General features: G+C 45.9%; 2 pseudogenes; one reads left to right on the top strand and one right to left on the bottom strand.

Annotated features, from left to right (window-relative positions):
• Positions 1 to 2,621: 2,621 nt before the first annotated feature.
• On the bottom strand, positions 2,622 to 2,740 carry LOC134938504 (5S ribosomal RNA; annotated as a pseudogene).
• A 4,036-nt stretch (positions 2,741 to 6,776) lies between these two features.
• On the top strand, positions 6,777 to 6,894 carry LOC134952858 (5S ribosomal RNA; annotated as a pseudogene).
• Positions 6,895 to 14,342: the final 7,448 nt, after the last annotated feature.

Here is a 14,342-nt window from a genome sequence, read left to right as displayed (position 1 = left end):
TAGCTTTAAAAAAGTTGTTACAAAGAAGACTACGGGGTTTACCATATCCAAGCCCCCTTCTGCCCTCGGTCTGTAAGTGATACCTCTTTTCACAATATACATCTTGTTCCCCCACAAAAGTAGAAAAAACAAGGAATTCATTCTAGTCCACAAAGATTGCGGCAAAAAATTGGGATCAGGTAAGTTTTACACAGGTCAACCCTTTCCCTCAGAGAGAACTTCCATCCTATCCAGCTCTTTACTTTACGGGTTGCACCATCCAGTTTCCCGACCCAATTTGTACTTGCATAGTCACCATGATCAAATTTGATGCCCAAGATTTTTATACATTGACTGGCCCTGGGGAGGCTGTCCGGAAGATCAAACTCGTTGCCTTCCTCCCCCATCCAGAAAGCTTCACACTTGTCCTGATTGATTATGGAACCCGAAGCACTTGAATATTCCATGATCAGTTGGTCTACATCACGTGCCTCTGCCACCGATGACAGGACTACTGTGACATCATCAGCATAGGCTACTACACTCAAAGGAAACTCTGGGTTCAGCTGCACCCTTTCCAACATGCCGCCCTCAACCCTTCTTATAAAAGTATCGATTGCAAACACGTACAAAAGAGGGCTCAGGGGACACCCCTGACGAACACCAGAGTCTACCGGAAATGCAGGCCCTACCCAACCATTCACAAGTGGGAAGCTCTCGGCCTTTTTATACAAAACTTTCAACCAATTTACCGCCCTTATAGGGAAACCATACCTTTCAAGTAAGGCCCACAGGTACTCATGATTGACCCGATCAAAAGCCTTAGACTGATCCAATGCCAGCAGAAACTTATTCAACTTTCCAGCCCTGCACCTTTCAAGAGCCTCCCGGACACCAAGGACAGCAGTAAAGGTACTGCGGCCCTTTAAGTACAGTGCTGGGAAGGCGAAAGTACAAGCTCTGAAAATTCCCTTAGCCTGTTGAAAAAGATTTTTGCCAGAATCTTTCTGTCCATATTGAGAAGAGCGATGGGGCGCCAGTTTTCAATATGGACCGGGTCCTTACCTTTGGACAGCAAAATAAGAGCTGACTGTCTCATGGAAGGAGGGAGTTCACCCTCACCCAGGCTAGTATTATATACTTCCGTAAGACGAGGAGCCAGGATATCTGAGAATTCTTTATAGAATTCAGCTGTTAAACCATCTGGTCCTGGAGATTTTTTGGGAGTTAACCCGCCAATTGCCTCTCTGACCTCCTTCATACCTATTTCGCTGTTCAAACAGTCAAAAGAAGCATCTGGCTCCACAAGACCAGGTGTCTCCCTCAGAAATGCCTCCATCGTTTCTCTGTCAAGTGCCTTCGCAGACAAGAGTTCAGCGTAATAGGACCTGATGACTTTTAGGATGCCTTCCTCACCCTTCTGAAGCACACCCTCTCCATCAACAAGCCCTCTTATCTCTTTAACATCAATCCCCCTTCTACAACTCTGGTAGGGATCCGGGGAGTGGTACTTTCCATAATCCCTCTCCAAAATCAAAGAAGAAAGACGGCTATACTGATGTTCTCTCATTTGTGATTTCACCCGGGAGATTTCCCCACTATCCCCCTGTTCAGAGATCAGGAAATCTAATCTCCTTCTTAGAGTATAGTAGGTATTTTTTTTTAACCAAGTTTCTTTTGACTACTAGCCTCCTGAAAAGACTTTGGGCTCTCTTTTTTACTTCCTCCCACCACTCCGATCTACTCCAACCAGCCTCCAACAGTGACTCCTGCGCCTGAAAAAACTCCCTGAAAGACTGTCTCACTTCCTCTTCCTTGAGAAGCTCAGCATTCAGACGCCACAAACCCCTTCCTTTCTGGAAGGATTGCGAGGCATTCAAAAACAAAACTTAAGTACCCGTGATCGGAGAACTCTACAAACTTTACCTCTGAAGGTAAAGTGCTTGAGGACTCCTTAACAAAAAACCTGTCTATTCTAGATCTGCTATCAAATAAAGAGAGCGACCGGGCACTGGTATGTGATAAATTGCAGCAAATTGTAAGGAACCAAAAATGGACAATTATAATTACTGGAAAGGAAATTTAAGCCTTTCAATTGTAGTCCCTATTGGTGGTGCGCCCAGAGCTAGAGAGTACAAGTACTGACAAGGGGAGAGAGAGAAAGCTCTTGTGTGGGCGCACTCTTATAGAAAGAAGAATTATTCTTCAGTTATGGGAGAAAAGTATTAAAATGTATGTTTATTAATCAAAATTAAAAAATTACCCCTCTACGATCCAAAGAAAGGTATAGACATAAGAAAGACGTGAAAAAATAAAAAAATGTTCTGGTCTGTTAATCACACAAGAAGGATTAGAAAGGCTGCAGACACCTGATAGTCTGACACCAGTTTCTCCTGACCAGTACAGATATTCTGTATTAATGAGACCAACCAAGGAGGTCAATATTGTGTCTTAGAAAACCACTTAAATCGGGTTAATACTAAGCAATTTATTATTCACCTGTTGTTCCATATTGCACGAAATTGGAGATATCTATATTGGCATGACCTGAGCGCAGTGAAAGTAAGCAGAAGTTTAGAAAGAACAAACAGTGGTGATACTGCTGTTGGTGTCCACCCTTCAGAGGAAGGGGAATAGTCCCTACTCTACAACACCAGGTATTCCCAGGGAGTTTCCTCTCAAGGTACTAACCCGGCCCGATGCTGTTTAGCTTCCAAGATCGGACGAGATCGGGAATTCGCAGTGTGGTATGATAGTAGAGAGGCTATCTACCAATGAGAGTGCACCTATATAGGAATGGTAGAGTAGGGAGATTTAGAAAGATGAAGCCATCTAATGTGTAGATCTGCTTTCCACGTTAGGCGGGGTGAAACAATTGCCACTCAGTAGGATTATTAGGCCATAATGTGCACAGGAAATCCCAACTGCATGGTGTGCAGTATTGATTGGTGTGCCAAATGAGATAAGCACATATAGCAGTGGTACTAGCCTGCAATCTATAGGATTATTAGACTGTAATATGCACAGAAAATCCCAACTGCATGATGTGCAGTATTAAATAGTGTACCAAATGCAATGAGCACGTATAGCAGTGGTACTAGCCTGCGATCTGTAGGATTATAATGCTGTAATATGCACAGAAAGTCCCAACTGCATAGTGTGCAGCGTTGATAGGTGTGCCCAATGCGATAAGCACCTATAGAAGTGGGAATTCAAACCTTAATTACAGATAGAAAAATAATACTCAAAGTGTCAGGTTCAGGAGACAGGTGGTAATAAACGATCCTCCAAGGACAGGTCCCATGCTGTAGTCCATGGAAAACGCATTTCGCCCGTTGGGCTTGTTCACTTCCGGGATCTCATAGTCGATACTGCGTGTGGGGTTTAAAAACCCTGCTAGTGTTAGATAACAGCAAATAGGATGTTCGTACCCAATTGGTCATGGGGGTGGAGGTATTGGGAGTTCCCATTGAGGCGCAGGAGGCCAATGAGAAATGGGTGTGTGGCGCATCCCAGCCAATCAGAGCGTGGGTGCGCTGGATGACGTGGTATGTGGGCGGACTAGAAGCCAGGAAAGGGGAGGCTCACGGGCATACGTAAGGAAGGAGCCCATGTGATCAGGGCAATAGGAGAGGCCTGGTCACAGGGAAGGTGGTGGTGCCATATTGAATATGGGATTGCCAGGAGTGCGTCCTGTTGTAGAACATACAATAGTGCGAATGAGGTATAAAATAATCTTATAGAGTACCCGGGTATTGCTGTTAAGGACTTGGAATTGCTGAAAATAAAAAACTAAACTTGCCACACTCAAATACGGGCTAAAGGTTTGGGAAAGTCCATGGGCGCTTGAGGCCAATGGGAACGTGATTTTAACATGCCTTGGCCAATCGGGATGTAGATGCCTCTGGACCAATTAGCCTGTGGGAAGTGAATGTGCTCCTGTGGTGTATGGATGATACCGAGCTCAATACAGTGCAGGAAATACGGTCACTAAACGGAATGCCGTGGCGCCATGTTGTAAAAGGGCACAACTGCCAGGAGTAGAAGAAAAAAATGTGTAAATACTGTGCAAAAAAATTATAAAAGAATTATATTGAGTTTATTAATTAGAAGAGTACTTTTGGTTGAACAATATTACTATGCATGAGGGTATGGTTGTGTCCGGACTGGATATGGGATCCCAGTGATGCGTGAATTATACCGCACCCTGGGATAAGATAATTCTATATTGGTGGCCGTTGCGACAAGGTAAGGGAAGAAAACAAAATAAAATGAAATAAATATAAAGGGATGTTCTACACATTAGGGGGGAGGGGAGTGAGGGAAGGAATAAGAATGAAACGAGAAATATGGGGAGCAATGGAATGGCCGTTGCGACAAAGTAAGGGAGGAAAACAAAATGAAATTAATAAGATATAATGGGATGTTCTGCACATTAGGGGGGAGGGGAGTGAGGGAAGGAATAAGAGTAAAACGAGAAATAGGGGGAGCAATGAAATGTAGTGGCGGTCTGGGGAAGTGGGGAGAAGTGTGGTAATAGACAATTTAAGCATAAAACAATGCTGATTTTATAGGATGATATGGGGTTGTAGTCGGGATGAAATAATAAGAAAAAGTGACAGGTATCGTCAGAAATATTAAGTTAAATAGGCCATGGGGATGCGGGCTAAAGTGAGAGCCCAAATCCCCTAATGTAGAATGTATCAAAAATACGGTAGGATGAAGAAAATCCAATATTGATTGGATTTTCTTTTTTTGCTCCCCCTATTTCTCGTTTTACTCTTATTCCTTCCCTCACTCCCCTCCCCCCTAATGTGCAGAACATCCCATTATATCTTATTTATTTCATTTTGTTTTCCTCCCTTACTTTGTCGCAACGGCCATTCCATTGCTCCCCATATTTCTCGTTTCATTCTTATTCCTTCCCTCACTCCCCTCCCCCCTAATGTGTAGAACATCCCTTTATATTTATTTCATTTTATTTTGTTTTCTTCTCTTACCTTGTCGCAACGGCCACCAATATAGAATTATCTTATCCCAGGGTGTGGTATAATTCACGCATCACTGGGATCCCATATCCAGTCCGGACACAACCATACCCTCATGCATAGTAATATTGTTCAACCAAAAGTACTCATCTAATTAATAAACTCAATATAATTCTTTTATAATTTTTTTGCACAGTATTTACACATTTTTTTCTTCTACTCCTGGCAGCTGTGCCCTTTTACAACATGGCGCCACGGCATTCCGTTTAGTGACCGTATTTCCTGTACTGTATTGAGCTCGGTATCATCCATACACCACAGGAGCACATTCACTTCCCACAGGCTAATTGGTCCAGAGGCATCTATATCCCGATTGGCCAAGGCACGTTAAAATCACGTTCCCATTGGCCTCAAGCGCCCATGGACTTTCCCAAACCTTTAGCCCGTATTTGAGTGTGGCAAGTTTAGTTTTTTATTTTCAGCAATTCCAAGTCCTTAACAGCAATACCCGGGTACTCTATAAGATTATTTTATACCTCATTCGCACCATTGTATGTTCTACAACAGGACGCACTCCTGGCAATCCCATATTCAATATGGCACCACCACCTTCCCTGTGACCAGGCCTCTCCTATTGCCCTGATCACATGGGCTCCTTCCTTACGTATGCCCGTGAGCCTCCCCTTTCCTGGCTTCTAGTCCGCCCACATACCACGTCATCCAGCGCACCCACGCTCCGATTGGCTGGGATGCGCCACACACCCGTTTCTCATTGGCCTCCTGTGCCTCAATGGGAACTCCCAATACCTCCACCCCCATGGCCAATTGGGTACGAACTTCCTATTGGCTGTTATCTAACACTAGCAGGGTTTTTAAACCCCACACGCAGTATTGACTATGAGATCCCGAAAGTAAACTAGCCCAACGGGCGAAACGCGTTTTCCACGGACTACAGCATGGGACCTGTCCTTGGAGGATCGTTTATTACCACCTGTCTCCTGAACCTGACACTTTGAGTATTATTTTTCTATCTGTAATTAAGGTTTGAATTCCCACTTCTATAGGTGCTTATCGCATTGGGCACACCTATCAACGCTGCACACTATGCTGTTGGGACTTTCTGTGCATATTACAGCATTATAATCCTACAGATCGCAGGCTAGTACCACTGCTATATGTGCTCATTGCATTTGGTACACTATTTAATACTGCACATCATGCAGTTGGGATTTTCTGTGAATATTACAGTCTAATAATCCTATAGATTGCAGGCTAGTACCACTGCTATATGTGCTTAGCTCATTTGGCACACCAATCAATACTGAACACCATGCAGTTGGGATTTCCTGTGCACATTATAGCCTAATAATCCTATAGATTGCCGGTTATACCTATTTTTCGCACATTGCTCCATTCTTTATGCAAGCAGTGGGTTACACTTTATAGGTTGTTTTCATCTCGTACTCAAAGTAATGATTTTTTGCTTTGCACAAAAGAAATATATATGTGATTTATATTTACAAATTTACCTGATGCTCCATATTTTGTGACGTGGTTTCTCCCTAGGGATAGTAACCACTAGCCAAATTCTAATAGTGTTAAATCTTTTGAACATCTTTTTCTCCTTTTCACTGCTTACTATTTTCCGTAGACTCTCATCCACAATCCAGGGTGTACTTTGCCACTGAGTGGCAATTGTTTCACCCCGCCTAACGTGGAAAGCAGATCTACACATTAGATGGCTTCATCTTTCTAAATCTCCCTACTCTACCATTCCTATATAGGTGCACTCTCATTGGTAGATAGCCTCTCTACTATCATACCACATTGCGAATGCCCGATCTCGTCCGATCTTGGAAGCTAAACAGCATCGGGCGAGTTAGTACCTTGAGAGGAGACTCCCTGGGAATACCTGGTGTTGTAGAGTAGGGACTATTCCCCTTCCTCTGAAGGGTGGACACCAACAGCAGTATCACCACTGTTTGTTCTTTCTAAACTTCTCCTTACTTTCACTGCGCTCAGGTCATGCCAATATAGATATCTCCAATTTCGTGCAATATGGAACAACAGGTGAATAATAAATTGCTTAGTATTAAACCGATTTAAGTGGTTTTCTAAGACACAATATTGACCTCCTTGGTTGGTCTCATTAATACAGAATATCTGTACTGGTCAGGAGAAACGGGTGTCAGACTATCAGGTGTCTGCAGCCTTTCTAATCCTTCTTGTGTGATTAACAGACCAGAACATTTTTACATTTTTTTCACGTCTTTCTTATGTCTATACCTTTCTTTGGATCGTAGAGGGGTAATTTTTTAATTTTGATTAATAAACATACATTTTAATACTTTTCTCCCATAAATGAAGAATAATTCTTCTTTCTATAAGAGTGCGCCCACACAAGAGCTTTCTTTCTCTCCCCTTGTCAGTACTATTCTAGATCTTCGCTGACTACAAAAGTAAGTGTACCCCGTGAGGTCTGGTTGATGTTTAACGTGTACATCAACCATACCTGCCTGACTAGCCATACTAACTAAAAAATTCTCATCATAGCCCAGCCTCAGTCCTCTGGAGCCTCCCCTGTCTTTTGGCCTAATTATGGCGTTGAAATCGCCCCCAAAGATGACTTGCTGGGCCGTGAAAAGAAAGGGTTTAACCATTTCAAAAAGACATTTCCTATACCAGCAAAACTGGGGGCCATAGATATTGATAAGACTAAGGTTATGTCCTCTTAAAGTGACATACAAAATCATACACCTTCCCACTTGTAACTCAACAACCTTGCGCACGGTTACCATGTCGGCAAAAAGTACCGCCACACCACCATACGGCTCAGCAGCAAGAGACCAAAAAGAGGGCCCGCGCCTCCACTCACTTTTAGCTTTGTGAAGGGCTGCTAATCTGTTGATCCGGGTCTCTTGTAAGAACAAGATGTCCACGTTCTGGTTGTCAAAAAACTCAAAAGCCAGATACCGAGCACGTACGGATAACACGGAAGCCACATTCATTGTGGCACATCGAATAGGATGGGGATCCATGGTTCCAGATTGTTGAAATGGACTATGCACATACATTACTCTAGTTATCACCACCACCCCCACCACCAACACCACAATCCATACATGCCACCCCATTCACTTCCTCAATCACAACCACATCCACACCCGCACCAGCCTCTTTAGGACCAGGGTCAGGAGGTTCCCTTGCATCCAGTGACCCAGGGCCAGACACATTATTTTGATTGCTCTGACTCTCAGATTCACTCTCTGCCTCTTTCCCTATCACCATCACTTCCTCCTCAGCAGCAACCACCTCCAAACCTACCTCCTCATCCTCAAACAGTGGCTTCCAAAACTTCTCCTCCTCTTTTCTTTGCTCCAATTCAATCCCTATTGGATCCCACTCTAAACTTTCTGCTGCAACATCCTCTATTTCACTGTCTGCATTCCCTTCTCCCTCCTCCCTCCTTCTCTTCCCTACAATCTTAATTACTTCTTGTTACGCACACCAGTGCTAACAGGAGTATACCGGTGTATGAACAGAGAGGGAAGCGAAGCAAACGAACTCACAGACAGTATAACATAACAAACACAGGAGGTGATGGAATAACTAATAAACACAAAGTGAACGGAGAAGCCCAAAGGCTCAGGAATTGGGTGTCTCCCTAGTGTCAGGAATGCTCAGATGGAATAGAGCGGACAATGAAGCGATGTGTAGTGATTTAACATTTGGAGCACCTGAAATGATGTTACTAAGAGCAACAGAAAAAACCCCAAAGGGTTACCAATGGGTGTGGGAATAAACTCCTTGGTCAGAGATAGAAATATAGACACAAGGAGAGTATCCACAATCCTAACCCCCACTTGCAGGGCACAGGTTCAGTTTACTGCCACTAAACTGACACCTGGACGCCCTCCACAGTGAGGGAGGATTAAGCAAGCAGGTCTGAGAGTACAGCCGCAAACCTGCTGGGTTCACAGAATAGCAAAAGAACCCCAGCAGGTCAAACAACTGACTCCAGTCTTACTGCTAGGTCCGGATTGGCAGAATGAAGTACCGAATCCCAAGGCCTATTCGCAGTAAGCAACAAGTAAATACAAAGTCACACAGTACTAGCTAACTCTCTGGAACTGACTAACAAACAAAGATTCAGCAGCATTTGCCTAGCCTGAGAGGATGGTTTATATAGCAGGTGCTGTCCACGCCCCACTCAGACCTCACAGACTGTGAGCACAAAACCAGCGCCGGATTCCCTGCCGTGCACAGAGCCTGTAACCACTACACATTAAAAACCCGGACCGGAGTATCAGCTGCGCTCAGGTTACTTCGCTAACACTTGCCTCCCGGTTGCCATGGCGACGTGGCAGCACAGAGCAGGAGATCCTAACAGTACCCCCCCTCTGACGAGGGGTCAAAGAACCCCTACCACCGGGTTTATCGGGAACTGCGAGAAGAAAGAGCGTATCAGTCTGGGGGCATGAAGATCACAACTGCGCACCCACGACCGCTCCTCCGGGCCATACCCCTTCCAGTGCACCAAAAATGACAGCCGACCCCGAACCATCTTGGAGTCAAGAACCCTTTCAACCACAAACTCCCTCTGACCCCGCATCAGAAGAGGAGAAGGTCTTCCACTGGAAGAAGGATTACTAACCGCCAGTTTTAAAAGGGAACAATGAAATGTTCTATTGATACCCAATGAACGGGGCAGATCTAACTGAAATGCCACCGGATTGATAACCCTGGTGATCTTATAAGGGCCGATGAACCGGGGGCTAAACTTATGAGATGGCTGTCTCAACTTCAAATTCTTGGTGGACAACCAGACGAAGTCTCCTAATTTGAAGCTGCAGGGTCTTCTCCGCTTATCAAAAACCCTTTTGGTCACTAATGACACAGACACAAGGGCTTTCTTCACTTTCCTCCAAATACCCCTAAGGACCGAAACAACAGAGGAACCACCAGGCGTGGAATCCAGGGGGTCAAAAGAATTGGCCTTAGGATGATGCCCATACACACAAAAGAAGGGAGAGATCCCTGTAGCAGAGTGAGCCGCGTTGTTATAGGCAAACTCCGCCATGGAAAGATGAGCAACCCAGTCAGTATGACACTTGGAGACATAACACCTGAGGAACTGCTCCAAGGACTGGTTCACCCTCTCAGTCTGCCCATTAGACTGTGGATGGTAGCCTGATGACAAGCTCACAGAAATCTGGAGATCAGAACAAAATGCCCTCCAGAATTTGGCCACAAACTGGGATCCACGGTCAGAGACCACATCAAGTGGCAACCCGTGGAGGCACACAACATGCTGCATAAATAACTTAGACAGGCATCTGGCCGATGGCAACCCAACCAGTGGAACGAAATGCGCCATCTTCGAAAACCTGTCAACGACAACCCAAATGGCTGTCATCCCCGAGGATTTGGGCAAGTCCACCACAAAATCCATGGAAATGTGGGTCCATGGCTTAGACGGAATAGAGAGTGGATGTAATGGGCCGACAGGAACCCCTCTAGGAGTTTTATTTCGGGCACAAACGTCACATGCCCGAACCCACTGATCCACATCCCTAGCCACCGAGGGCCACCACACCGCCCTAGACAGCAACTCCCGAGTTCTGGCAATACCCGGATGCCCTGCCGACCTCTTGGCATGGAATTCCATGAACACTCGCTGTCTTAACCTAGGAGGCACAAACAAGAGACCTACCGGAAGGTCTGGAGGAGCCTGCTCCTGTGCTCTAAGGACTAATGACAAGAGGTCCTGGGTAATGCCCACTTTAATACATGATGGGGACACAATGGGCAATGGCTCCTCGGTGGTCTCTTGAACTGGAGCAAAACTCAGCGAGAGCACATCAGCCTTGATGTTTTTTGACCCAGGGCGATATGTTATCAAAAAATGAAAGCGAGCAAAAAACAAAGCCCATCGTGCCTGCCTGGCATTGAGCCGCTTCGCTGACTCTAAATATGCCAGATTCTTATGGTCGGTGAGAATTGAGACCACAAACTTAGCCCCCTCAAGCCAGTGTCTCCACTCCCCGAGTGCATCCTTTATAGCCAACAATTCCCGGTTACCCACATCATAATTCATCTCGGCAGACGAAAATTTACGAGAAAAGTAAGCACAGGGATGAAGGCGATTATCAGACACCCCATCTGAGAGAGCACTGCCCCAATACCTATCTCAGAGGCATCCACTTCTACCACAAAAGGACGCTCTGGATCTGGGTGTCGCAGCACCTTGGCCGAGACAAATGCCCTTTTGAGACGGTCAAAGGCCGCTTTGGCCTCACAAGACCAGTGAGCAACATCCGCCCCTTTCTTAGTGAGTGCCACCAAGGGGGCCACTATAGATGAAAATCCAGCGATAAACCGTCTATAAAAATTTGCAAAGCCCAGAAAACGCTGAAGCGCCTTCAAACTAGTGGGCTGCACCCAATCCAGGACTGCCTGTACCTTGGAACCCTCCATTTGGAAACCTTCTGAGGAGATAATATACCCTAGAAATGCGATTTGCTGGACTTCAAACTCGCACTTCTCCAGCTTCGCCCCAAGCTGGTGGTCTCTGAGTTTCTGGAGGACTAAGCGTACATGCTTCCGATGTTCCTCCAGGGAATGAGAGAAGATTAGGATGTCATCTAGATAAACAACTAAGAATCTATCCAAATATTCCCTGAGCACATCGTTCATGAATTCCTGGAAGACTGCCGGGGCACTAGAGAGCCCAAAAGGCATCACCAAATTTTCATAATGCCCTGAGTGGGTATTAAAGGCAGTCTTCCATTCATCCCCCTCTCTTATTCGGATTAGATTGTAAGCACCGCGTAGGTCAATCTTAGAAAAAATGGTGGCAGTACGAAGCTGGTCAAACAAAACCGAAATGAGAGGCAGTGGGTACGAGTTTTTAATCGTGATACGGTTCAACTCCCTGAAGTCGATGCAGGGTCGCAACGAACCGTCCTTTTTACCCACGAAAAAGAACCCCGACCAAACTGGGGACTGTGAGGGTCTGATAAATCCCTTAGCCAAGTTCTCCTGAATGTACTCCGCCATAGCCTGAGTCTCAGGACGTGACAGGGAGTACAACCTGCTCTTGGGAAGCTTAGCATCCGGCAACAAATCAATGGCACAGTCATAGGGGCGATGGGGAGGTAGTAACTCCGCAACTTTTTTGGAGAACACATCCGCAAAATCTGCATAACATCCTGGCAATCCTGGCAAACTTAGCTGCGAGAGACTGACTGGAAGGCTCAAACAACTCCTGAAACAATCAATACCCCAACTAAGAATCTCCCCAGAGACCCAGTCAAATTGAGGGTTATGGGCCCTTAACCAGGGTAACCCCAAAACCAATGGGGCAAAAGAACAGACAGTCACATAAAAAGACAATTTTTCAGAGTGTGTGGCTCCAATAAACAAAGGAATTTGGCTGGTGCAGGAGGTAATTTTACCCTGGGACAATGGTTCCCCCGTTTAACCCACAGATCTCAATCTCTGATGCCAAAGGAGGGAACAGAGTGTTCCAGGGCGAATTGACGGTCCATGAAAACCCCATCGGCCCCACTGTCAACAAAGGCCTCAGTCTTGACAGTTTGACCGAGGATCTCCAAAGTCACCGGAATGAGAAAAGTCTTTTTAGGAAATTCTGACTTCTGGCCTGACAGGATATTTCCCATTACCCTCAGGCCCTGAAGTTTTCCGGTTTTTCTGGGCATGATACTACAACATGACCTTTATTCCCACAGTACAAACACAAACCCTGCTGTCTCCTCCACGGCTTCTCACGCGAGGAGAGGCGGGTAGCCCTAATCTGCATAGGCTCCTCGGAATATTCCTCAGAGTCTGAGGTTCCCTTGGGAAAAAAGGAAACTGCGGTCTCCCTTTCAAGCCTACGCTCTCTCAGCCGTCTATCCACCCGGATGGATAACTGCATGAGCTGATCTAAGCTATCAGGCGAGGGATATTGTACCAGTTGGTCCTTTATCTGGTCAGAAAGGCCCCTTCGGTACTGGTTTCTCAGGGCTGGGTCATTCCACTGGGTATCATGAGCCAACCTCCGAAACTCCGTACTATAAACCTCAGCTGGCCGTCGCCCTTGCTTAAGAACCGTAATCTGAGCCTCGGCTGAAGCCATCTTGTCAGGGTCATCATACAAAATGCCCAGTGCCGTAAAAAAAGCATCAACACTTTTAAGTGACGGACAGTCAGGCTGTAACCCATATGCCCAGACCTGTGGGTCTCCTTGTAGCAAGGAAATCACCATGCCCACCCACTTAATCTCCGACCCAGAAGACTGGGGCCTAAGCCTGAAATATAGCTTACAGCTCTCCTTGAAACAATAGAACTGCGAGCGATCTCCAGAAAAACGATCCGGGAGATTTACTTTCGGCTCCTTAACCCCTGAACTTGCCGCTGCTGCTGCGGGAGCTCTGCTAGCGGCCTGCGGGGTGTTCATTTTAATGGACATCTCATTAAATTGTCGAGTCAGGACCTGCACCTGATCGACCACCTGTTGCAAAGTATTTTGAGGGGTATGCTCCATATTCCCACAAAATTTCAACAGGAGTAGGGCTGCTGAATATGTTACGCACACCAGTGCTAACAGGAGTATACCGGTGTATGAACAGAGAGGGAAGCGAAGCAAACGAACTCACAGACAGTATAACATAACAAACACAGGAGGTGATGGAATAACTAATAAACACAAAGTGAACGGAGAAGCCCAAAGGCTCAGAAATTGGGTGTCTCCCTAGTGTCAGGAATGCTCAGATGGAATAGAGCGGACAATGAAGCGATGTGTAGTGATTTAACATGTGGAGCACCTGAAATGATGTTGCTAAGAGCAACAGAAAAAACCCCAAAGGGTTACCAATGGGTGTGGGAATAAACTCCTTGGTCAGAGACAGAAATATAAACACAAGGAGAGTATCCACAATCCTAACCCCCACTTGCAGGGCACAGGTTCAGCTTACTGCCACTAAACTGACACCTGGACGCCCTGCACAGTGAGGGAGGATTAAGCAAGCAGGTCTGAGAGTACAGCCGCAAACCTGCTTGGTTCACAGAATAGCAAAAGAACCCCAGCAGGTCAAACAACTGACTCCAGTCTTACTGCTAGGTCCGGATTGGCAGAATGAAGTACTGAATCCCAAGGCCTATTCGCAGTAAGCAACAAGTAAATACAAAGTCACACAGTACTAGCTAACTCTCTGGAACTGACTAACAAACAAAGATTCAGCAGCATTTGCCTAGCCTGAGAGGATGGTTTATATAGCAGGTGCTGTCCACGCCCCACTCAGACCTCACAGACTGTGAGCACAAAACCAGCGCCGGATTCCCTGCCGTGCACAGAGCCTGTAACCACTACAC

The sequence above is a fragment of the Pseudophryne corroboree genome, chromosome 1 (genome assembly GCF_028390025.1).
Source record: "Pseudophryne corroboree isolate aPseCor3 chromosome 1, aPseCor3.hap2, whole genome shotgun sequence".
In the NCBI taxonomy this organism is placed as follows: Eukaryota; Metazoa; Chordata; class Amphibia; order Anura; family Myobatrachidae; genus Pseudophryne; species Pseudophryne corroboree.
Note: the sequence above shows the minus strand (reverse complement) of the source record. Positions and strands in the feature narration are given on the sequence as shown.